This window comes from Oryctolagus cuniculus, chromosome 2 (genome assembly GCF_051225735.1).
Source record: "Oryctolagus cuniculus isolate XC-2025 breed Fujian yellow rabbit chromosome 2, ASM5122573v1, whole genome shotgun sequence".
In the NCBI taxonomy this organism is placed as follows: Eukaryota; Metazoa; Chordata; class Mammalia; order Lagomorpha; family Leporidae; genus Oryctolagus; species Oryctolagus cuniculus.
In genome coordinates, this window is record NC_142868.1 from 200,957,676 (window position 1) to 200,984,743 (window position 27,068).

A 27,068-nucleotide genomic window follows, 5' to 3' on the forward strand; every position below is an offset into this window, starting at 1 on the left:
TTCCATACTCATTTTTTCTTAATTGGAAAGTTTTGCGATGTAATACACAACTGAAGAGAAAAATGGCCATGTATATGAGGCTACTTCAAAAAGCTCATGGAAAATAGAATTCAAAAGTGAGATTGTTTTGTCAGAAAAATTTGAATCCATGTAGAGTTTTTTTTCAAGATTTATTTATTTCCTTTGAAAGTCAGAGTGGCAGATATATATATATATGTGTGTGTGTGTGTGTGTGTGTGTGTGTGTATAGAGAGAGAGAGAGAGGGAGAGAGAGAGAGAGAAATCTTTTATCTGCTGGTTTCCTTCCCAGATGGACACTGGCCAGTGCTGGGCCAGGCTGAAGCCAGGAACCAGGAGTTTTGTCTGGGTCTCCCTTATGGCTGGCAGGGGCCCAAACACTTGGGTCCTCCTCTGCTGTTTTTCCCAGGCAATTACCATGGAGCTAGATGGGAAGTGGAGCAGCTGGGACATGAACTGGCACCCATATTGGATGCCAGCATCATAGGCAGTGGCTTTACCCACCACACAACACCAACCCCCATGTAAACATTTTTCACAGCAGGCATTTTGCCTGAACTTTTTGAAGAACCTTGGTGTTAGTAAGTTACACTGTAGTAACAAACAAGAAATTTCCAGGGCCCCAGGACAACAGCAGACTGTTGTCTTCTCACACCGCTTGTCCAGTGTGAGTCAGTGCTGGACGTGTCTGCCAGGGTCCCAGCCCAGAGGCCCCACCTTGACACATTATTTTTGATCTGCCTATCAGAGGCATGGAAGCATGGTGGATGCACTGCTGTGAATTCTTCACCTTGGAAAGGACACATTTGTGCATATTTTATTGGCCAAAGCACTGTCACTGAATGTTAAGGGGGCACAGATATACATTTTTTCAAGATTTATTTATTTATTCGAAAGGCAGATGAGAAAGAGGGAGAGGAATGGAGGGAGAGAGAGACAAAGACAGAGAGAAAGAAACCTTCCATCCACTGATTCACTCCCCAAATGGCTGCAACAGCCAGGACTGGGCCAGGCAGAAGGCAGGCGCATGTAACTCCATCCAAGTCTCCCACATGGGTGGCAGGGGCTCAACCACTTGGGCCATTATCTGCTCCTTTCCCAGAGACATCAGGGAGCTGGACTGGAAGTGGAGCAGCTGGAACGCGAACCAGTACCCATATGGGATGCTAGTGTTGAAGGCAGTGGCTTATTTAACTCACTATGCCACAACATAGGTTCCACAAATATGTCTATTTAATACCAGGAAGGAGGCATTATAAGAATCTTTGGTGAATGACACTAATCACTAATACAGTAAGTGACCTGGAACGAATGAATCAGACACCTCAAGTAGATGTTACGGATTTGAGTAATATGGCAGGACTGGCAAGGATTTTAAATTCTGCATATTTGAGCATGAAGATCAGCTGGGAACTAGCTTTTGTTACTGATAGTGTGGAACTCAGCTCCAAAGGTTGCAACTAGAGAAACAGAGAACGGGTGTGTGTGCTGCTCAAAGTGCTGTGTTTTCCCAAAGGTGACTCCTGGCTTTAGATTTGTGGGAATTACTATTTGTCCAGGAGAGTATCAGAGAGAGCCTCCTAACTGAACAAAGGCCAGGATGAAGGAGGTGACCAGAAATCGCGCAAACATCAGGCAGTACAAAGACAGGATGGATTGCAAAGACCCCTAATTCAATATCAGCATTAGGCAAATCTACACAAGCACCCCACTCTTGCCGCTGCTCTGACTCCTGCCTCTAGATGCAGTATTACAGGAGAGGAGACTTTCAGATTTTTAAGATAATTATTGTAGAATATACACTCAGTGAAGATTACCAGATGCTGCATAAAATGGTAATGTCACAGAAACATTCAGTGTTGTCCATGCCCAAGAGATGCAAACAAGTGGTTCAGATGTCGAGTGGGAGACAGCCAACTGTCAGTGAAAATCCAGCCATCGCTGCGGTGGAAGCGTGCAGGGAATGCTTGGTGCGACCCTGAGGGGGGCATCTTTAATAGTAGGGGTCAAGGAAAATTTTTCTGAAGGTTTATGAATAGCACGAAGAAGAAACCTGCAAGAAGGAACAGAAAACCAGGCTAATGGAATGGCACGCATGAAAACACAGAAGCAATTGCCTGGAGTCAGTTGGTCACAGAGGCAGGATCTGACTTCAAAAAGTAGCTTAGGGACAATGATGTGGTGTAGCCGGTAAAACCGCAGCCTGCGGTGCCAGCATCCTGGCTGCTCCACTTCCAGTCCAACTCTCTGCTATGGCCTGGGAAAGCAGTGGAAGATGGCCCAAGTCCTTGGACTCCTGCACCTGTGTGGGAGATCCAGAAGAAGCTCCTGACTTCTGGCTTCAGATTGGCACAGCTCTGGCCATTGTGGACATCTGGGGATCTGCCTCTCCTTAACTCTGTCTTTCAAGTAAATAAATAAACTTTTTTTTAAAAGCCTAAGAGGGGAACCTGTAAGCCGAGTCTGGAGCTGTGGTCCTAGAAATGGGGCACAGGTTCACGGTGTGGGGAGGTGTCTTTGACATTATTTATTGACATTTACTCTGGCATTCTTTTTTTTTTAAGATTTATTTATTTTACTTGAAAGTCAGAGTTACACAGAGAGAGGAAAGGCAGAGATAGAGAAGTCTTCCATCTTCTGGTTCACTCCCCAATTGGCCGCAATGGCTGGAGCTGCACTGATCTGAAGCCAGGAGCCAGGAGCTTCTTCCAGGTCTCCCACGCAGGTGCAGGGGCCCAAGGACTTGGGCCATCTTCTGCTGCTTTCCCAGGCCATAGCAGAGAGCTGGACTGGAAGTGGAGCAACCGGGTCTGGAACCTGGAGCCCGTATGGGATGCCAGTGCTTCAGGCCAGGGCATTAACCCGCTGTACCACAGCGCTAGTCCTTTACTCTGGCATTCTTAAAAGCCCCTAAGGTCATATATGCCCTTGGCTCTTCCTGCAATTGTTGGCCAAATCTTGCAGGAAACAGAGTAATTTATGACACCTGTTGCACTGTTCACGTGCTTCTGTGTCCTGTTCGCACACTACTCTCTGCCATCCTTGACTAAACTATCTCCTTAAGAGAAATTGATTTTTAAAATTTACATTTCAAAACAGTATCATGTCTCCCCTCTGTTTCTTTTCTTTCTTTTTTTTTTAAAGATTTATTTATTTATTTGAAAGTCAGAGTTACACAGAGAGAGGAGAGGCACAGAGAGAGAGAGAGAGGTCTTCCATCCGATGGTTCACTCCCCAGATGGCCATATCAGCTGGAGCTGTGCCGATCCAAAGCCAGGAGCCGAGAGGTCCAGGGGTGCAGGGGCCCAAGGACTTGGGCCATCTTCTACTGCTATCCTAGGCCATAGCAGAGAGCGACCGGTGCCCATATGGGATGCAGGCGCTTAAGGCCAGGGCATTAACTTGCTGCACCACAGCGCCAGCCCCTCCCCTCTCTTTCTTAGCAGCGAGCCCAGTACTATCATTTGCACAACACGGACTTACCCTTGCATGTCAGAAATGTTTCCAGAATCACACATAAATGCCAAGAAGAAAGAATGCAAGGCTGTAGCAACAGTGCATTCATGTCCTGGTGGCACAATAGGCAGCCCATCGGCCAAGAACCTTTGTGGTGGGCACTGTTGCACTCATTAACCCCAAGCTACTGTCCAATTTGCTGCCTTGTCTCTTAGTGACTAACCATGTAGACAGCCCTTGTTGTGTAGTGAACTATATCTAAGTCAATCAGTATTGTACAAGATGAACCAATATAACTTGGCACAGGTTTTGTTGTGTCACTGATTATTTTTCTGGGAGAAGCAGCCAACTCCTGTCACAGCATTGAACACTCCTGAAGTCTGCTTCTACCAACACTTCCAGGTTATGGAGCTTTGCACTTTATATTTTAGACATAGTGGACAACTGTCGATTTTCCAAGCACAGCAGTTGTTTTCAGGCCTCTCTGCTTCTTTTTCCCTAAGCTGTTTCCTCAGCTCAGAATACAATATCATTTTCTGCCCATCATAAATTCTTGTGTTGCAGGCTTCAGGGTGAATGACATCTCTACCATAAGGACTATTTTGTTCCCTGTAGTCAGAATACTTCATGTCTTTCCTTTAGCTTATACTTCTATTACAGAACTTATTGAATTTGTGCTTGTGTTGATGGTAGGAGATAAAATCTAGCCTCGCTGATTACCAGAACTAAGTTCACGGATCTCTTTGCTTAAGGACAGTCTGTTACTGTTGCATGGGTATACTTACTAAACTGCTATGGGAAAGAATGATCTTTAAGAGAGAAATGAACCAAATGAGGTAGGCTGTCCTTTATCTGTGAGTAGAGCGATGCTCCAGCTGAGTTGCAATGGGGCTCAGAAATTATGAGTTGTTGTGTTAGACATTGATGATGAATCGTATCTTGTTATTTCCAAGAGGCACTCAGGATCCATTGGAAAGAAATTGAACTGAGCTCTCTGGTCAGATGTGTTGGAAGGGCCAGGATTGCAGGTGGGAGTTGGCAGCAAAAATGATGATGAAAGGAACAGGATCCCTAAAAGGGAAAAGAAAATTACATCTACGCCAGTGTAAGCATGCGTGGGGTGGATCAGCTGGGGGTGGAGAGCTCATACACTGTGGTGCCTAAGGCTTGGTTCAGTCCATCTTAATCCTCCCAGAGGTGCCTGGAGCACCAGGGGGAAAGGGTCTATATGAAGTAAAGGGCAGGAAAGCAGCACTGGGGGGCCAGGCAACTCTTCTTTGGGATCTCACTTCCTCCTCCTTTCCGTCCTCCATAGACTGGGACTTGAGTTAAGAAGGTTGCTTTAGGGGCCGGCGCCGTGGCTCACTTGGTTAATCCTCTGCCTGTGGCACTGGCATCCCATGTGGGCACCGGGTTCTAGTCCCAGTTGCTCCTCTTCCAGGCCAGCTCTCTGCTGTGGCCTGGGAGGGCAGTGGAGGGTGGCCCAAGTGCTTGGGCGCCTGCATCCACATGGGAGACCAGGAGGTAGCACCTGACTCCTGGCTTCGGATCAGCGCAGGGCTGGCCATGGTGGCCATTAGGAGAGTGAACCAATGGAAGGAAGACCTTTCTCTCTGTCTCTCTCTCTCTCTCTCACTGTCTATAACTCTACCTGTCAAGTAATAAAATAAATTAATTAAAAAAAGAAGACTGCTTTCCTATGGGACAGAGAGGAGGTGAGTGCTGAAGTAAAGAATCAATGGGTGCCATCACAAGAGAAGATGGGCTAGAGCACATGTGAGTTGTTGGATACATGTCCGTGGAATTCAGATCAGTGACGTGAGAGAGAGGCCGGAGAAACCAGAACTGAACTGTGACTTGAGTGTGAGACAACACTGTATTTAGGAGACTCACACAGCACTCTAAAGAGGGGAAAATGCTGGACCCACAGTTGGGCAGGTTGGTGGCTGAGGAGCTACTGAACCATGTACCCGGAGGAGACCCATACAGCTTTCCCACGGATGCTCACAGTGATGGGACTTGGAGACGCCTGGTTGCCTGCATCTGTTTCGTTGGTTTTCCTCACTGCACAGCAAGCCTGTGTGCATATGCCCCATCTGCATTCCTCTTCAGGTCTTCCCCAGTTGTATTTCATGGCAGGAACTAAGTATAAATGCAAATCTATTTTATATTATTTAAAGGAGGAGCAGAAGGCATGAGACACATGTTTTATGCAGAAGTTAAGATGCCGTTTGGAACACCTTATGTAGGAGTGCCTGGATTCCAGTCCCAGCTCTGCTTCTGATCTAACTTCCTGCTATTGTGTGCCCTGGGAGACCATAGCTGATGGCTTAAGTACTTGGGTCTATGTCACCCATGTGGGAGACCCAGATTGAATTCTGGGCTCTGGCTTCATTCTGGCTTTTGCAGGCATGGGGGGATTGAATGAGCAAATAAGATCTCTCTCTCTCTCTCTCTCTCGCTCTCTGCTTATCAAATAAACACAATAAATTTGAAGGCTAAAACAAAAAGAATAACAAAAGATATGGAGTGCTAAACCATATGGATAATAACATTTCCTCTTGGCTAAGAGCTTTAAAAATTTAATTTTAGATTAACTTCTCATTGATTGGTTAGATTGTATTCCATGTATTTGTGTCTCGCCCTTATAATGACTTTTATTATTTCTGTAGCCTTTTCTTCAAGAGACTTAAGAATTCTTGGTCTTTACAGATCCTGACCCACACTTACCTCATGCACATTTGTACCCATTACTCAGATTGCAGTTGTACATCCAGAGGGAAGTGTTAGAAACTTCATTTCCTAAGAAAAGTGTGAATGTTCTATTGCAAATAAATGAACAAATACTGAAGTTTTCACCACAATTTTGTCCCTTTTCCCAATTCATTATGGTTTATCTCAGCCATAATTGATCTATATTCATTTGAAAAACAAAGCTTTTGGCCGGCGCTGCGGCTCACTAGGCTAATCCTCTGCCTTGCGGCACCAGCACACCAGGTTCTAGTCCCAGTAGGGGCGCCGGATCCTGTCCCGGTTGCCCCTCTTCCAGGCCAGCTCTCTGCTGTGGCCAGGGAGTGCAGTGGAGGATGGCCCAAGTGCTTGGGCCCTGCCCCCCATGGGAGACCAGGAGAAGCACCTGGCTGCTGGCTTCGGATCAGCGCGGTGCGCCAGCTGCAGTGCACTGGCAGTGGCGGCCATTGGAGGGTGAACCAACGGCAAAGGAAGACCTTTCTCTCTGTCTCTCTCTCTCACTGTCCACTCTGCCTGTTAAAAAAAAAAAAGAAAAACAAAGCTTTTGATACAGTTGACTCCAATTGCAACATATTTCTGCAGTGAATTAAATCCATGTCTCACTTCCCTATAATTTTTCTATCGTTTGAAAGTTATCTTGTGTTTGGCAAAACTGTTTCCTTTATTCTTTTGACTTAAGAACATTTAGTTTATTTTCATAAAATAATCTATAAGCAAAACATTGTTTAATTTCTCTTTCCTACAGTTTTCTGAAATCTAACAACTTGAGATAGATGGTGGAAGATTAAGGGAATGATAAGGAACGCTCTTGGACAGTATCTTGTCTTCCAAGTTGCTTCCTAGATGAGGAAGTAACTCTGTCCTTGATCTAACAACAAAAGCAGGGCACAAACTGGCACAGTGAGCACATCATTGCTGCCAGGGTGCGATGCCAATGATCTTGCATTTTACCCAAGCAACTGGGTTGGCTGACTTTCTGGACTTCTGAGGCGTTCTATTAGTAAGTGTCAGAACCAGGGCTGGATCTTGGCTCCAAGCCCCTGAGGATCCTCCAGGGAGCCCCAGGTATACTATGAGGTGATGCACTTTGCTTTGTGAACATGCAAACCCTGATGGACAATTGGCAAGTCTTGCTGAGTTGTATCTACTGAGCTAATCAAACTGTAAGTATTTCACACACATAAATTTCTCTATCATCTGGAACTTTGGCAACTAGAATATCTTAACCCTTCCTCTTTCCACTGCATTCTTTGTTTTGATTCAACTTACTGAGCATTAGTTTTTGAGGTTATGCCATGTAAGCTTTGTGAAGGAATAGAAGAAAATCTGCAGACCTGCCTCTCTGAGTAGCGGACTATGCACCCCGGTTGTGTTGTGGGCACTCACACAAAGTCAATCCATGAACCATGAATGTTAATCTATCAGTGCCTACCCCCCCCCACCATATGTTTGGGATATTCTGAGCAGACAAATAAGTTTTTCTTAGACTATTTTTTTGGGATAACTGGAGAGCAAATACTCTGCTTGAAAAAATGAGGAGGTGGAGGATAAGGAAGCAAAAAGCAAAGGGAAAAGGGCATTTCCTTTTAGCCTCCTACAGAATGAAGATTTTTAATACGTGTGCACCACCATGGAGGCAAGGACCCCAGGAGCACTACAGAGTATCGTCCTTTACAATAAACTCTAATTGTATTATTTTGGTTTTGTCAGTTTTGCTTTGCTCAAAAGAAATTAAATAGCCATTAAGTGTCAGTGTCAGAACAACACTATTTATAATCAAGAAAAACAAATTTTAACAAAATGTGTCTCTCTGTGAGAAATGTCATTACATGTGTTAATATGTTGGGTGTTCGCCTTTTCCCTCTAGCATTTAAAATCAGATTTATTTCAAGAGATGTGCGATTCGGGACATGCTCAAGCTGACTTGCCCCAAACGGTAGAGTTAGAAACGTACCAGGGGATTCCAATTCAATCCCATCAAGGTGGCATGTACCAATGCCATCTCACTAATCCAAGTGATCAATTTCAGTTCACAATTGATCATAATGATAGGACTAAGAGCCAAAGGGATCACACAAAGACTAGTGTCTGCTAATACTAACTGATAGAATCAAAAAGGGAGAGAACGATCCAACATGGGAAGCAGGATACACAGCAGACCCATAGAATGGCAGATGTCCTAAACAGCACTCTGGCCTCAGAATCAGCCCTTAAGGCATTCGGATATGGCTGAAGAGCGCATGAGAGTATTTTAGGCATGGAAAGCCAAGACATTCTGGCAAAAAAAAAAAAAAAAAAAAAAAAAAAAAAAAAAACAAAACACCTAAATGAAAGATCTCTGTGAGTGAGATCCCAGTGGAAAGAACAGGTCATCAAAAAAGGAGGTACCTTTCTCTGAAGGGAGGAGAGAACTTCCACTTTGACCATGGCCTTGTCTAAATATGGTCAGAGTCAGTGAACTCAAAAGGCTTCCATAGCCTTGGCAGCTCATGACAAGAGCCTAGGGTGATTACTGACACCATAAACAAGAGTGTCAATTTGTTAAGTCAACAACAGGAGTCATGTGCACTTACTCCTCATGTAGGATCTTTGTCCTTAGTGTGCTATACACTGTGATTTAATGCTATAACTAGTACTCAAACAGTATATTTCACTTTGTGTTTCTATGTGGGTGCAAACTGTTGAAATCTTTACTTAATATATGCTAAACTGATCTGTATATAAAGAGAATTGAAAATGAATCTTGATGTGAATGGAAGGGGAGAGGGAGCGGGAAAGGGGAGGGTTGCGGGTGGGAGGGACGTTGGAGGGGGGAGCCTTTGTAATCCATAAGCTGTACTTTGGAAATTTATATTCATTAAATAAAAAAAATCAGATTTATTTCAATGACAATAGTAATTAATGATGAATCAATGAATCAGTAAACACAATATAGAATTTCGACTGCATGATCTCTGTTCAAAATTTCTGTTATTTTTGAAAGTGTGGTTTTTATAAGAACTGTCCCCAAAGAGGGTATCAATTACCTCTTCACCAAATAAATAAAAGGTATTGAAACTTGAATGTTAGAAATATGAGACCAATCACAAGTCCCTATGATATTCTTTACTCACTAAAGTTTCAATTTATTGGAAAGTAATGAAGATTCATTTTAATAGTTTGAAACATCCGATAGATTCAGATTGAAGTATAACCCTGTCTTGATGCTCCCTGAAAATGTTTCTAAAATGCATGATATTACTTGCTGGCTTTGTGTGTATGTGTGTGTGTGTGTGTTTATCAAAATTCAATGTCTGCTTGATATGTGTGTGTGTTTGTGTGTTTCTTTTTTATCAAAATTCAATGTCTACTTGATATGTAAGTTCTTATGTCTCTCAAGAGTAAGTGGGACTATGAAACACTAATTAAGCTTTGGAAACTTACTTGAACATGTATCCAGCTCAGAATGCCACCGAAAAGGTTCCAATTAAAACAAAGAATTAAATTACTCATGTTTGTTAGTTTCCTTTAATTCAGCCATTCGTTCATTAAAGGATATAAATCATTATTGTGCCAAAACTTGCTGAAAACCTGGAGATAGCAAAATAAACAAAACCTATCTAGTTTCTACTTCCATTCAATTTGCCATCTGGCTAGTTCTCATTTGTCAATCTTGTGAAACCAGAGGTGATTCAGAAAACACACTCATAGAACCCAAGTGTCTGTTCATTTTTTTTTTTTTTGACAGGCAGATTATACAGTGAGAGAGAGAGAGACAGAGAGAAAGGTCTTCCTTTTCTGTTGGTTCACCCCACAAATGGCAGCTACGGCTAGCACGCTGCGCTGATCCGAAGCCAGGAGCCAGGTGCTCCCTCCTGGTGCCCCATGCAGGTGCAGGGCCCAAGCACCTGGGCCATCCTCCACTGCACTCCTGGGCCACAGCAGAGAGCTGGACAGGGAGAGGAGCTACCAGGACAAAATCCGGTGCCCCGACTAGAATCCAATGTGCCGGCGCCGCAGGTGGAGGATTAGCCAAGTGAGCCGCGGCGCCGGCCCGTGTCTGTTCATTTGACGAAGGGAAATAAAATAAATGAAGACAGATCTATTAAACAGTTAAGTTGAATGTTTATTTACTAAAAGTCATTGGACGTTAGCTAGGTGTTAGCCACAACCCCAATACTGACATGTGTATGTAAAGGAAAGAAAGATCTCAGTACAAACAATGGTACAAGATTGGAAGAGACAGTGGGGGAAATACATCAACCCACAGGCAGTGTTGCTGTGCATGCAACCCAGAAAGGAAAGCTGTTGCAGAGCTTAGGGCAGGAGGTTAGGGAAGGCTTCGGAGAGCAGGAGAAGGACTCTGAGGCAGTGTACACAGGTAGGAGCACAGGACTAGCACAGGCAGATGCGATTTCGAATTTCACTACTTCTAGCTGGGTGACCTTAAAGAAATTACTTAATTGTAACTGTCCTGTAAGATGAAGATAAGAGCTGCCTTGTTGTGATTGTTGGAAAGATGAGATTTGATATGCTGTATTTATTTATTACTAGCAAAGTATGTGGAATTTAATAAAGGCTGACCAGTATCAACATCATCACCATCACTCCAATCATCATAACTACTATCATCACCAACACCACCACCATCACCATCACCTTCACCACCACAACCACCACTACCACGACCACCATCACCACCATCACCATTTTCTTTAAAGATTTATTTATTTATTTGAAAGGCAGAGTTACAGAGAGGCAGAAGCAGAGATTTAGAGATCTTCCATATGCTGGTTCACTCCCCAGTTGGCTGCAACGGCCGGGGCTGTGCCGATCCGAAGCCAGGAGCCAGGAGCTTCCTCCAGGTCTCCCATGTGGGTGCAGGGGCCCAAGGACTTGGGCCATCTTCTACTGCTATTCCAGGCCACAGCAGAGAGCTGGATCGGAAGAGGAGAAGCCAGGTCTAGAACCGGCACCCAAATGGGATGCCGGCTCTTCAGGCCAGGGCGTTAACCAGCTATGCCACAGGACCTGCCCCAGCCTCCACCGCCATTACCATCTGAATAAATTACAGTCGTATTTTGAGATTCGAAACATTTCGGAGTTAAGGAAATTCTGGTTACTCTTAGAATTCTTGGAATTTAGTTCTCACTGAATGAGAGGACAGATTACTAACGATGGAGGTGGGATCTCCACATTCTGCCTGGCTTCCCCATGGCCCCTCTCAGGTGAGGGAAGGTGCGCTGGTGGCTGCTGGCCCAGGGTCGGCAGGTGCTCATACACTCACTCACAGGTGCCTCGCAGCTCTGACTCCTGAACACAGGAAGAACGGCTCTGTCGTCCCCCGCATGAGTTCTTAATCCCTTCATTCCCATCCTTGGATGAGTCTGAGTGTCCACTCGTTAGCTTTCTCACATTCTTTCCTACACTTGGGTACATAAAGGTGAATGGTGACTGTGCTTTGCTGCTTCCATGTCAGTCCTCCCTAAATTGGAACGACTTGTTTGTCAGTGGAGTGCTGGGCTTTGTTATGAAGTCTCCCAGAGCGTTGTACTCAGTTCTGTATCTGTTTGTTGATGTTGTTTTCTAAGCTCCTGGTTTTTTTTTTTCCTGATTAAAAGAAACCAGTAGTGTTATTTTGCTAAAAACTTCAATTGTGCACGTTCTTTACTGTGAAATTATAGTTAATACATTCTTTTTTGTAACACAAATGCAGATTCAGAGATCAAGACAGAAAAGAGAAGTAAATTTAAATCTTCTCTCTCTCTCTCTTTCACACACACACACACACACACACACACACATACACACACTGTATTGTTTTAAGTTCTTTAAGTTCAATTACTTTGTTTTTCATTAAACTTAAACATCGCAATATAATTTTTTAAAAAAGATTTATTTATTTATTTGAAAGGTAGAGTTACAGAGAGGTAGAGGCAAAGAGAGACAGAGAGGTCTTCCATTTGCTAGTTCACGCCCCAGATGGCCGCAATGGCTTATGCTGTGCTGATCCAAAGCCAGGAGCCAGGAGCCTCCTCCAGTCTTCCACATGGGTGCAGGGGCCCAAGGGCTCAGGCCATCTTCTACTGCTTTCCCAGGCCATAGCAGAGAGCTGGATTGGAAGTGGAGCGGCCGGGACTCAAATCAGTGCCCATGCGGGATGCTGGCACTGCAGGTGGTGGCTTTACTTTCTATGTCAAAGCGCTGACCCCACAATAGAATTTTTTATTCTATTTTTATTAACTTAAGGCCAAAATTTGGAGATCTATTGCAATAATGCTTTGTTGATCATCACTCACTGAGCTAAATCTATGCTAACTGGCAACCTGTGATGGGGACTCAGCTTCCATCATTAAACACATGGCTCTGGCTCAACCTGTGTGCTGAGAGACACAGTACAATGTGTGCACGACTGAGTGGACACAGATTTCAAGAATGATGGCAGCACTTTAAAAGATTTTGTCTTTTGTGTCTCCACTTGAAAATACACGTATGTATGTATGACCCCAATACACACACACACACACACACGATACCAAAGTGAATAAAAATTATAGTAGGCTGCTCTGCTAGTTAAAGACTAAAAAAAGGAAACTGCACATGGACGTCCAGATTCTGGTCCTTTGTTCCGCTTTCTTGCTCTGGCTATGGATGCCAGGTGAGCAGGAGAGATGTTCTCAACAGTTCTAAAGGGGGCTTCTGCGGTGTGCAAATATGCAATGAAAAACAGAATTCCCAGTCTACAGAAACAGTAACAGCCAAGTCAGAGTACCAGACAACATGACCACCTGCCTGCATATCCCCTGCCTCTCCGTTCCGCCTTTCTCCTGCTCCAGGGAGGGGAGAGGAAGCCCCTTGTTGGCTTGCTTCAGCTCCCTGCCTTGCCATCTGACGAGTCTCCCACTTCCTGGATCGCTCACATTGGGCAGCAGCCTGTACTGCACAAAGGGGGCCGATGGCAGAAATGAGGCAAGTGTGCAGTGGCAGGAGCAGGCTGATTTCACCCGAGGGAAGGGTGCAAAGCAGGAGGTTGATGGGGCAGTGCAGCCCAACCACATGGCAAGTAGAAAGGTGTGGACCGAAGGGCCCATCCAGGACATCCAGTCTGTTGGAGGTGAGCATTTCTCAGGGGCTCAGCCCAGGCCTCGGGAGTCCTGAGGAGCAGAAGCGCCCCCTTGAAGTTGGGGCTCTTCTCAGGGCTGGCGTGGGAGCTCTTGCTGCCTTTGACTTTGCCACAAGAGCTGAGGCACTCGGGCCGGTTTTAGGAGCCTGTTTATCGCTCTACTACACATGTAGAATTGCTTGGAAGGCTGGAAGGCTTTCCGTCTAAGGCATCTCTGGACCTCTTTCCAAATCTGTCTTGAGCAAAGACACATAGGAAATGATCTTGCCTCTGAATTTTACACGGTTATGGAATCCAAGGGCATTCTGGGTCGTGGATGAGGCTGTGAGGCTGGCAGAGGGAGCCTGCCTCATGATCACCTGTCCGTCCAGATGTTCCTTCATATGGCTCCGTGGGCAGTGCTCCCAAATCTCTCACTTGCTAGACTGTTTTGCTGAACTTGGCCGAGCTCCTCCAGGCTTGTTCATAGCCAGGTGCGCAATGACTAAACCCTGCTCTGGGGAGGAGCTAATCAAAGGCACTCCTTAACAGTAGAGACCAATGTGGGAGCGCCTGCCGTGTCTCCTGCACCTGCACACAGTCTGCAGGGCCAGGGTGCACAGACTCAAGTTTTGATAACAGGCATTGGTATTTGGGGAAATGCTTTGTAGTTTCACTTTTAGAGAGAATCTGTTTCTGAGATGTTAAACTTAAGAATATTCAGGAAATTTTCGGAAAGGTTAAACACATTCCCTGAAAGATAGAGACTTAAAACAACTGGCTGTTTGAAAACAACTAGTCATATGAAACCAAATCCTACATGTTTCTTGGATTTTAGTGCAGTTTCAGGACTGTGCCTCTCCATAAGGTGTCTGATAAGTGATTTTCATAGCCAACATCTGTGAATATCTCAAAGATGAGCTGCTTCTCTAGAAATGTGCCTACACATGCCAAGCTCAGCATGCTGGCCCCTGCTCTGATGCAGGAGGGAGCGCACACGCCGGCCCCTGCACCTGTGCGTCAGGGACGTGCACACGCTGGCCCCTGCTCCTGTTCAGAGGGGAGTGCACACACTGGCCCCTGCTGCTCTTCCCCAGTCTGCCTAGAGAATGGACCCTGGCCACACATAGCCCCCACTTAACTCTCCTCTCTAATCACATTGCCTGGCTGGCAGAAATTCAAGTTGTGGCCTCCGTAGCTGCCTGAAAATAGCAATGTGTTCCTATAGAGCAATCTGGTGTAGAATCCCTTTCATATCATTTACAGCAGTTTCTAAAATGCGATTTCCTGCCGTTCAGAGCTGGGATCCAATCCCATGTCTGTTATAGAAAGAGCTACAGGAAGGCTGCCTTGCCCCTGAGCTGCGTCCATCGTCCTCATCACTGGGAACCATCATTCTCCCCATTCCTTTCCTGAGTCTCCCCTTTATTCCACGGGGTATCAGTATGCATATTTATGTGAGGAGTAGCTTTTTTACCTGTTGTTCAGCTCAGCTCTGCCAGCACTAGGAGGACCATGGTCAGGGCTGGGCTGTCCCAATGTGAGACACCAACTCTGTCTTCTTCAGGCTGATATCACGGTCATGCCATCCTCTCCCTGATTGGTGTGTGTGTTAATGCATGTGCACTAACGTTCCGCCAGGAGGCTTTGGTGATAGCTGAAGTACAAGAAATTCTAGGCTGTGGAGCTTTAGTAGCCGGTCTCTGTTTCTGGTGGAAAAGCTGTTTTCACATTTTCTACCAGGAAGAATTGCTCCAGGCAGGCCCCTCCCTACAGTCATTAATCTTGCCCTTACATGTGTTGGGGTCAATGTTGTGGCACAGCAGGCTGAGTTTCGGCTTGCCACACTGGCATCCCATATGAGAGTGCTGATTCCAGTCTCAGATACTCTGCTTCAGATCCAGTTCCCTGCTAATGTGCTTGGGGATGCAGCAGAAGACCCAAGTGCTTGGGCCCTGTCGCTCACAAGGGAAGGAGTTCCTGGCTTCAGCTTGTCCCAGACCTGGCTTGTGTGGCCATTTAGGGATGAATCAATGGATAGATCTCTGTCTCTCTCTCTCTCTCTCTCTCTCTCTCTCTCTCTCTGTGTATCTCAGTCTTTCCCTCTCTGTGTCACTCTGCCTTGAAATAAATAAAAAAAAATTTTTTTTTTTTGACAGGCAGAGTGGACAGTGAGAGAGAGAGACAGAGAGAGAAAGGTCTTCCTTTGCCGCTGGTTCACCCTCCAATGGCCGCCGCTGCAGCCGGCGCACCGCGCTGATCCGATGGCAGGAGCCAGGATCCAGGTGCTTTTCCTGGTCTCCCATGGGGTGCAGGGCCCAAGCACCTGGGCCATCCTCCACTGCACTCCCTGGCCATAGCAGAGAGCTGGCCTGGAAGAGGGGCAACCGGGACAGAATCCGGCACCCCAACCGGGACTAGAACCCGGTGTGCCGGCGCCGCAAGGTGGAGGATTAGCCTATTGAGCCACGGCGCCGGCCCGAAATAAATAAAAAAATTTTTAAAAAACCACAGTTTTTTTGACCTGAAGTCCTGCTCAGGAGTGTGGTGGAAGCCTCAATAATGGTTTCCTGTGAGGAATTCTCAGTTGCTGGGCTCTTTACAATAGAACCCTTAACGAGTGCCTCAGAATCCCATGCCCGTCTTCTCTTGTTATGGAAAAGAAATCAGAGGAATAAAATTTTAATCTCCTTAAATTAGAGAGAATTGTTTTTCCTTTGGACCTTCTTCCTTTGCTCTAGGTGGTGGTTACAGTGGAGGTGGTGGGGACAGTGGAGATGGTGGAGGTGGTGGGGACAGTGGAGGTGGGGGGACAGTGGAGGTAGTGGGGACAGTGGAGGTGGGGGGATGGTGGAGGTGGTGGGGACAGTGGAGGTGGGGGGATGGTGGAGATGGTGGAGGTGGTGGAGGTGGTGGGGGCCATGAGGGTGGTGGGGACAGTGGAGGTGGTGGGGACAATGGAGGTGGGGGGACAGTGGAGGTGGGGGGACAGTGGAGGTGGGGGAATGGTGGAGATGGTGGAGGTGGTGGGGACGGTGGAGGTGGGGGACGGTGGAGGTGGGGGACAGTGGAGGTGGGGGGATGGTGGAGATGGTGGAGATGGTGGGGACGGTGGAGGTGGGGGACGGTGGAGGTGGGGGACAGTGGAGGTGGGGGGATGGTGGAGATGGTGGAGATGGTGGGGACGGTGGAGGTGGGGGATGGTGGAGGCGGTGGGGACAGTGGAGGTGGGGATACAGTGGAGGTGAGGGGATGGTGGAGGTGGTGGAGGTGGTGGAGGTGGTGGAGGTGGTGGAGATGGTGGAGGTGGTGGGGGCCATGAGGATGGTGGGGACAGTGGAGGTGGGGGGACAGTGGAGGTGGGAGGATGGTGGAGATGGTGGAGGTGGTAGGGATGGTGGAGGTGGGGGGACAGTGGAGGTGGTGGAGGTGGTGGAGATGGTGGAGGTGGTGGGGCCATGTGGATGGTGGGATGGTGGGGGTGGTGGAGATGGTGGAGGTGGTGGGGCCGTGCGGATGGTGGGGACACTGGAGGTGGTGGGGCCGTGCGGATGGTGGGGACAGTGGAGGTGGTGGGGATGGTGGAGGTGGTTGGGCCGTGTGGATGGTGGGATGGTGGAGGTGGTGGGGCCATGCGGATGGTGGGGATGGTGGAGACGGTGGAGGTCATGGGGATGGTGGAGGTGGGGATGGTGGGGATGGTGGGGACGGTGGAGGTGGGGGTACTGTGGAGGTGGGGGGATGGTGAAGGTGGTGGAGTTTGGTGGGGACAGTGGAGGTGGTGGGGATGGTGGAGGTGGTGGAGCCGTGCGGATGGTGGGGACAGTGGAGGTGGGGGGACGGTGGAGGTGGTGGGGACAGTAGAGGTGGGGGGACGGTGGAGGTGGTGGGGACAGTGGAGGTGGGGGTACAGTGGAGGTGAGGGGATGGTGGAGCCGTGCGGATGGTGGGGACAGTGGAGGTGGTGGGGATGGCGGAGGTGGTGGGGCCGTGGGGATGGTGGGGATGGTGCATAGCAGTTGGAGTGCATGAGCACAAAGCGCTGAGCACTAGGAACGGCTGCCCCTCCCTCCAGCAAGGCTCTGATGGATCAGACAACACTGGTTTATCTTCAAATTTTTCAAAAGAAAACAGAAATCCAGATTTTTTAAAAAAAAAACTATGTAAAATCTCTTTAATCAAACTTTGGCAACAATTCAAAAAGTTTTTAATCATGCTCGGTGGACCAACATCTGCACACAACATTGCTTTCAAGACTCTGTTTAGACGTTCGCAACTTTCCTTTACCTGGTCACATTTTCTACCAAATACTAGAGACAGGGTTGACACAGCATAGACTTGGGGGCTCTGCATGCAGGCCAGGCTGCTGTGCCTTCCTGTACCAGTGTGCCTCCCACACTGGTAACACGTGCAATTCTCCATGGGTAGTTTATTTGAGCAATCAGGACCAGAACAACCAACATGACACTCGGTGGCTTGGTCTTGAGATCCCACAGCAGACTGTCTTGACTCTGGACTTCCAGGGTAGACATTAGTTTAAGCTGCAGAACTGAAGTAACAGCTCTGCATGTCCGTGACCATGTGGCACAGAGATCTGACCCTGCACAATGAGGATGGTACCATCCCAGCTTTTCTGTTCTAAGAGCTGGGCTTAAGATGGCCATTGCCTTCCTAAATGCCAAGAAAAATTGTTCTCTGGAGGAAATCCACCTTCCTAAGCCAGCCTGATGGACAATGAGCCTTTGATAGCTTACTGGCTTCCCAGCTTTGGGTGGCACGGAGGCCGTTCAGGGACCCTTGAGGTCAGGCTGAGCATCAGATCATCACTTACTCCTCAACTATAATGTTTCTGTGGTGCATCTCATGTCACTTGTCACTTATCACTTGTCAGTTCCAACGAACCAAATAGCTCTTACATCACTAGTGTAATCCAACTCTATTTCATTTTTTCACATTGGCTTCCAGGAGGCTCAGAATCTCATCTCCTGTCTAACGTCTACTATGGCTCACATACATAAACATCACCTTGATTTGTCTCTTGGTTTACACATTCCTAAAAGTCAGTTGAAGTCCCTACAGAATGAGTTTGGATATTAATAGTAAAATAATTGCATGGCAATTTGTTAAATAAATATGCGTTATGCCACCACTACATCATAGGTTGGGCTCTACTAGATAAAACTGCCACATACCCGGCAACCAATAAAAATACAAAGGAATGGAAACCCTCAGTGGAAATCATCATGTATGCACAAATGTTCATCTCATTCACAACAGCCAAGGGATGGAAACATGCCATCACCTGAAGAGTGGATAAGCAAATTGTGGCACTTCCCGGCAGTGGGCTGGTCTTCAGCCTCACAAAGGGATGAAGTCCTGATATACGGCACAGCATGACGAACCTTGACAACATTACATTAAATGAAGTAATATAGGCACCAAGCAATGAACCTTTACCACCACAATTGCTTTAATATCTAAAATCAGCAAAATCAGAAAAAAAAGGTATGTTAGAGGTCACTACAGGCTGAGTGGAAGGGAGATAGGCACTGTTGCATAATGGACCCAAAATTTCTCTTTGAGGGTGATGTGAAAGTATTAAGAATTGACAGTTGTAACAGTTAGAACAATCTATAATACTGTGAAAGCAAAATATTGGGAAGGCCACATCAGGTTAACACGGAAAATATCATACGTGCATGTATGCGCACACAAACACACACAAACACACTCAAGGGTGATTTAAAGTCTCTGGGCACTACACAAAGAAGCTTAGATCACTGAGGGTTTAGAAACATACTGGAAAAATATTTTTTTGTATTGAATACATCAAGGGGTGTACTTAATGTTATAGTTTTTTGTTTTCCTTTTTTTTCAGAGGAAACATTTTGTGTTACTAGAGTTTGCAACCATGTGTTAATGACAGTAAAATAATGGAGTTCAGGGCTGACACCTCTGATTTGTTTTTCTTTTGTGCATATTCCATCCATTCTTTTGTTTTAAAAAAAGAGAAAATACTGAGCAACTAGAAACAACTATTAGAAAATGAAATTTGGGTAAAATTAATAGTTGATGAAGGTATAACATTTGCACTGGATTTTATTTGAGATTCAGTATATCTCCTCACCCTTCAAAATCTAATTAGGATTGAGACATCCAAACACAGGAATGACATGGGAACATCACACAAAAAATAGAAGTTTAGAAGTGAAAGAAAAGTCTATGGACAAATGGAATTGAAAGATAAGTTTGGGAGCAGAGTTGTGTAAAACTGATGGAACAGCTGCTTGTGATGCTGGTATCCTACATTCATGGGCTCGTTAATTCCCAGCTATTCTGGTTCCAATTCAGCTCCTTACTAAGGCTTTTGAGTAAGCAGAGGAAGACGGACAAGTGATTGAGCCCCTGCCACCCACAAGGGAGACCTTGATGGAGTTGTTGGCTCCTGGTTTCACCTTGGCTCAGACCTGACTGTTGACGTCATCTGAGGAGTGAATCAGCTGATCAAAGATGGAAGATGTCTCTCTCTCTCTCTCTCTCTTCCTCTCTCCCCCCTCCCCCTCTCCCTCTCTCCCTCTCTCCCTCCTTCCGTCTCTCCCTCTCTCTCTCTCTGCCTTCCAAATAAATAAAAACTTAAAAAAAGAAATGTAAAGTTTTTTTGCTGTTTTTTTTGAAATGCATACATAGTTTTTCATGATGCACATATTTTCCCCTGAGGTATCTTTTTGAAAGGCAGAGAGATAGAAACACAAACAGACATAGAGAGAGGGAGAGAGAGTGCCCATCTGCTGGTTCATTCCCCCAAAAGCATTCAAAGGTCATCATGGGCTGGAGGCAGAGCCAGGAAGCAGGAACCCATCCCAGATCTCCAGGTGGACAATAGAAACCCAAGTAGTGAGCTGTGTCCTGCCCACTCAGAAACAACTGATGGGGGAGCAATGCACAGATCTAGCTTTGATGTGTTTCCAAGACCGTCTGGATCTGAACCTGAGCTTGACACAATGCTGGCTCCTGGACTTAGCTTAGTCTGCGGATGCAAACTTCTGTGAGGTGCTCCGGAGCTGTCCACTGTGACCACGGACCCCTAGAAGATTCCAGTGTACAGGATGGTTCTGCTGCCTGGGGGAGGGGCGAGATCACTGGGCAAGGAGGCAGGAACTGGGAGTGCTGGGTTCTGCTTTAGCTTCTGGGATTCTGAAAATGGATGCATTTGGAAATAGCGATGTCTAATAGCCTTCCATTTCTCAGTTCCTAAGATAAGCCATAAATACAGTTACATCTTTAATAGTTAAAGTGATTTCTGTGCAAGCTACTGGGCAAGGTAAACAAAAGCTTTGCAGATTTACTGGTCAGAGACTCTGATGCGTTCGTCAGAGGATGTCATAGGAATCCAAGAAGCATCCTGGCGTAAGGAAAAGCATGAACTCTCACACACTTGATCATAGAGCGAGAAGCTGGGTTTTCAAAGGCCTCAGGCCCACATGCTTGCTATGCACATGTACCAGTGGTTCCTTGTGCTGCCTTACATTTATGGAGACAAAAAAAATCATGGTCAACTTGTGCCTTTTCCCCCCTACTGTAAAGGTTTTCCTGTAATCCCCTGCTTTATGTGAATAATTTGTTTCACATGAGTTGAATACTGTTTAAACAAGCCAAGTATCACATTCCTTCTGTCCGAATAGCTGTGCAGGACATATTTGAAAGTAAACTAATTAAGAATGGGTTTTCCAAGGTCTGTTTTTCAGAAGGTGAGAAATCAAGAGGTAGGAAATGCTGTCTGGGTAAAGTAAACCAGCGTGGAAGCCAGCAGAGTGTTTACGACCACTCCCTCGCAGTGTGGTCTGAGGACCAACCTGGACACGCATGCTGCTGGGGCCCGGCTCAGGCTTGGGGCTGTAACCTGATCCTTTCCATCACCCAGAGAATGCAGCAGCCAGAGCTGCACCAGGGCTCTGCGGCTTGCATGGTGCATGACTGTATTAATACCCCACTGCAGAAAATGAAATCTTCCAGACGGCCGTTGGTTCTGGACATTTGAATGTTAAATATGGGCAATAACTGCCGTGATTTTCACTCAGATATTTAGAAAAGGCTCTTTAGCAACCCTAACGAAAACCATATGTCCCCAGCTCAAGCCCCACATAAGCACTTTTGTGAATGTCATCTGTGAGCCCACGGCTTGCTTTCCTGGCAAGCAATGCACATCATTTTTACCGAATATTTTCAATTTTCAATCCATTTTCACTTGGGAGCCTCAGGATTAATTGCTGGGGGATGGGATTTGCAGAAGGTTGAGGTCACTTCTGATGAGCTATTACAGGGCATGGCCTAGGATTTTGTGAATTACGAGGAAGGTGAGCTCTGCGTTGTTTATGTAGGATGGTCTGGTTGAAAATTTGTTGCCCAATGAGGGATTGTGATCACGCTGATTTATTCAATTTTTTCATCTTTTATGTCTCATAGTCTTCTTTAAAAACTTATTGGAATCACAGAATCTCAGAAAAGTTACCATTTTCCTTTCATCGTGTGCTATTGTCCCTAAAGAGGAAAGGTAGCTGTAGAATGCTTGGGAATCCGTGGAGTTTTGTCTCAAGCTTGGTGTAGACCTGAGCTAGGCCTTGGCCAGCAGTACACTGCAGGGCAAATGCAGGCCTCTGGCGGATTCACCGCTAACCTGATGGGTGACAGAGAAGTCACATGAATGCTCTGCCTGCAAAGAGAGCGAGGCTGTTCATGGGGAAATGGAGATCAGAGTTCATGTTGGTGCAAAACAAAACCAAAAACAGAACAAAACAAAAAACCCTTTGAAATCCATGCATAGTTTTTTCCATAAAACCCGTTTCATAAACTGTTGATGACCACATGCATTCATGAATTTTTTGTATTCAAATGTTTTTTGCACTAAAAATAAACTTCTAATTTCCATTTCCGTTGACTTCCAGGAGCCACTGCCATGAGGCGGCCATGGCGTCTGTGTTGGAGACCTCCTCAAGAGGAGGTTTGGATTTGATAGGCCCAGGCCAGTGAAGATACATGTGGGCTGGGCTCTTGATGGGCACCGTGTGGCAACTGATCCAGGCCTTTCTGTGTGCCCACTGGGAGCAAGGTATTCTGTGTGTCCCAGGTCCTCTGCAGATTCAATAGCATGTTCTGGATCTGCTGTAGATCCCGTACGGCTTCCTTTAGGTTGTGCTTGCGGCAAATTCTGAGGGAGGAACAGGAGCTGAAGGACACTTCTGCTCCTACGATGGTGCTTATTCGTGGTGGTCGCCCATTTTCCCCAAATGCCAAGCTCTGATTCCCAGGCAATGCTTTGATGGAAGATGGCAGGAACGTGAGTGCTGAAACTGGAAATATCGTTAGGAAGAACTTCAACTTTCTGTTTCTGTTAGCAATTAAAAATGTGCATGTTGGAGGAAGGTTCTCTGTTTAACATCTCCCTGAGGCTCACAGTGGGCGTTGGGTACTCCCTCTCCTACATTTGTGCCCCCTCTCTTTGGCAACTGTGTGGTCAAGGAAATGGTCAACAGTCTCCTTTGAGTCTCTCATCAAGTTGAATAGCAAGATCAATACACACAGGCAGGCCATGTGGGTAAATTGTAGTGGGGCTTCAGCCCCAGCCCACTGTCTGGATCTCTTTAGTAAATTCTATTTCATAGGACTTTGTATCCATAAAGCAAAAACATTCAACTGATGCTGGTAAGTCTGCCAGAATGGTGCACTTCTAACTGAAGCTTGCAGGTATACACAGTGGTGGTTCTGAATATCATTATACATCAGAACCCTTTGTGAAGGCTGTTGGAAATGCAACCCTGAGCCCCATCCCAAGAAATTTCAACTCAGTAAGTCCGTGGAGAGACTCCCAAATAGGCACTTTGAAGGATCTCCTCAGATGATCAAGAAGCTGTTACGACGAGGAAGCACTGATGGGGACAGCATGAGGGCTTCATGCTTTGAGGTCTGGCAGACACCAACAGGTGGTAAGGCACAGCACCTGCAGCTCAGCACAGCCGGGGACACAGGGACAGTGCCGGCAGCACCTGACTCCAGCAGAAACGGAGTGCAGCCACGATGGTTACTTTAATTGTACATCAGAATTTTAAAATGGAGGTATCATGTGTGAATATTCAAATTGCAATTTTCTCTTAAACTTTAGATCAAGCGACATGGAGCTCCTATTCCCACTTCCCTCATGCACACAGTCTACCAGGGTTGAAAACAATGAAATGTTTAATTTTCTTTTATCAAATCTATTTATCTATCTGACAGGCACACACATACACAAACACAGAGCGAGTGAGAGAGAGAGAGAGAGAGAGAGAGAGCCTCCATCTGCAGGTTTACTCTCCAAATACTGGGTATGGCTAGAGCTGAGCCGAGGCTGACGATGGGAACCAAGAACTCAATCCAGGCCTCTCATGTAGATGGCAGTGACCAAGCTATTTAAGCCATCACGTGCTGACTCCCAGGATGCACACTAGCAGGAAGCTGGAATCAGGAGTCTGAATTATCAATCTGAAACGAGATGAGACCATCTCAGCTGGCATCTTCACTGCTGAGCCAGACACCCACCCCAGCAAGTCTTTCCAGATGAGACATGAACTCCCCACGTTTATTTCCATCAGATTTTTCTCGTAGGTGCTGTGAGCAGCTGAGCTGGCTCTCCCTTCTGTAGGCCATGATTTTAAGAAACTAGAATCCACAGAGAAGAAAGTTAATAGTTGACTGAGCTTGTTGATGTAAATTGGCCTGATTACTCCAGGGATTTTAAACTGGGATCTGGGGGTGAGTGCTGTAGTGCAACAGGTAAGCCATGATTGGGAAGTCCATATTCCACATCCCATACTGGGGTGTGGCTCAGGTCTCAGTTACTCCTCTTCCTATCCAGTTTCCAGCTGATACACCTGATAGATGGCCCAAGAATCTGAGTCCCTGACACCCATGTGGGAGAACCAGGTGGAGTTCCTGGCTCTAGCTCCTGGCGTTGGCCTGGCCCAGCCCTCTCTGTTGTAGCCATTTAGGGAGTGAACTCACTGATGGAAGAGCTTTCTCTCCCTCTCTCTCTCACTCTGCCTTTCAAATATATATCTATATACATTCAAATATATATAATATACATATGTAAATAAATCTTTAAAACATACTAGAACACAGTGATCTTGAAGATTATCAGATTTAATATGAGGAATCTTCAAAAGCTTGTGGAAGATGCATTCAACTGTGAATGGATTTCAATATTTATTTGCACCACAAAACAGGTTGCTTTCAGTGGGTTCTCAGGAGCCATCAGCTTGTTTCCGTCACATGGGTCAACAGATGGCTGTGGAAGATGCACCATTTCATAAGGCCATGACCTTGGCAAGTCTTCTATCCCATCCCACCCTTCAGTGTTTTCAGAATTACGCCTTGCAAATGCAAACCCAAGGAAAATAAGTTCCTGGAGATTTCATGACATGGAGAATTAGAACCCAGCATTCCTTTTTACCCACCAGTGCTCACTGTTGTGTGAAACTAGGCTCTGGCAGCTATGAATAAATCATCCAGATGAAATCAGAAGATGAATTGCAGGACAAACATTTTTCACTTGCATAGTCAGGCTTGTGGTGAAGGGGTGACAGGGAGGTGACTGTCCGGCATGGCTGTGTCACAGGTGTGAGTCACGTCTATAAGCATACATCTGAGCAATACCAATGCAAATTGTATTAACAATAAAATTAACTATTAATCTTATTAAGGCATTAATAAATGTAGCTTTCCTCTGTAGATAATAACTAGCTACCACTGGTCATTAGGGAAATGCAATTTAAAACCACAATGAGATCTCATCTCATCTCTATGAGAACGGCTATTGTCAAAAAACAGTAACGAATGCTGGCGAGGATGTGGGGCAAAAGGAACTCTTACCCAGTGTTGGTGGGAAACTTAATTAGTACAGACACCATGGAAAACAATATGAAGATTTGTTAAAAAACTAGAAATAGAACTGCTAATGTGATCCAGCAATCTAACTACTGGGAAATATTCAAAAGACAGGAACTCATTGTATCAAAAGATATGTGCTCCACTGTATTTATAGCAGCACTGTTTACAATAACCAAAATATACACTCAATCATGGTGTTCACATCAGAATGAGTAAAGAAAATACGTGTACACAAACACACATACACAATGGAGTGTTATTCAGTCGTAAAAACATGAAAACCTGTGATTTGCAGGCAAATGCATGGAACTGGAAGGCACCATGTTAAGTGAGATAAGTCACACACAGACACATTCTTCCTCATATCTGAGAGTTTAAAAAAAAAGTCAATTTGAACACAGAATGGTGATTTCTACAGCCTGGAAGCATAGGGTATATAGAAAGAGTTTGGAATCAGAGTTATATTGGAAAGATAAGTACCTAGCGCTACATAACGTAGTGGAGAAACTGTACATAACAATAACCTAGTACCTATCACACAAACAAATTGAAGAAGAAGCTCCAATCCTCCCATCATAAAGTCATGTCAAAGAGGCCAAATGTTGAATAACCTGTTCAAGTCTGTATACACAATGTACATATATAGAAATAGTACAATTATTTATAAAATATTTTTAAAAGAATTGATTAAATTGGCCAGCGCCGTGGCTCAATAGGCTAATCATCCACCTGTGGCACCGGCACACGGGGTTCTAGTCCCAGTCAGGGCACTGGATTCTGTCCTGGTTGCCCCTCTTCTTGTCCAGCTCTCTGCTGTGGCCCAGGAGTGTAGTGGAGGATGGCCCAAGTGCTTGGACCCTGCACCCTTATGGGAGACCAAGAGAAGCACTTGGCTCCTGCCTTTGGATCAGCGTGGTGCGCCAGCTGCAGTGTGCTGGCCACAGCGGCCATTGGGGGGTCGGAAAAAGGAAGACCTTTTTCTCTGTCTCTCTCACTGTCCACTCTGCTTGTCAAAAAAAAAAAAAAAGAATTTATTAAATTTATTTCTTTAATATAACTTTTCTCAGTGTATAAATTAGAGCAACTTAAAACTGTGAATCTGATTACAAATTAATGTAACTTATAAAATAATGTAACTTTGTATTTTAAAAAGTTGTATGGTCAGAATTCAAGCTAATTGTTTAGATTTTTACAATTTCAAAAATTTCCACAACATATCAGAGATATGTGCACCACCATGTTTATAGCAGCCTTGCTCACCATAGCCAAAATTTGGAATGAACCAAGGTGTTTATCACTGATGAATAAATAAAATGTGATATATATATACATAAAACATATGTATATCACACATATATACATGTGATATATATACATACACCATGGAATAATATTGAGCTATCAAAACGATGGAATTTTTCCATTTGCAGCAAAATGGATGCAACTGGAGGACATCATGTTGCATGAAATCAGCCAGATCAAGAAAAACAAATAGCATATGTTCTCCCTTATTTGTGGGAGTTAAAATTTAAAAAAAAGAAAAAGAAAAAATGTCTATGTATCAGTGTTGCTCAAAATATAAATTTGTAAAACTTTGTTTTATACCTTTGTGAAATCAATGGTTAACGATGTTATATACTTGATACATATTTATGTATTATATGTAATAATATATAACAATATATTATATATTATTATCATATATAGTTATATTATAGTTTTAATGATCTGTGATTACTTTAAAATTTACTATATATGGGTGAAATGGTCAGTTTTCCATTCAGTTTTTGTTTATAGCCATTGTTTATATTCCCACCAAACTAGAGATTTTTTGCTTTTC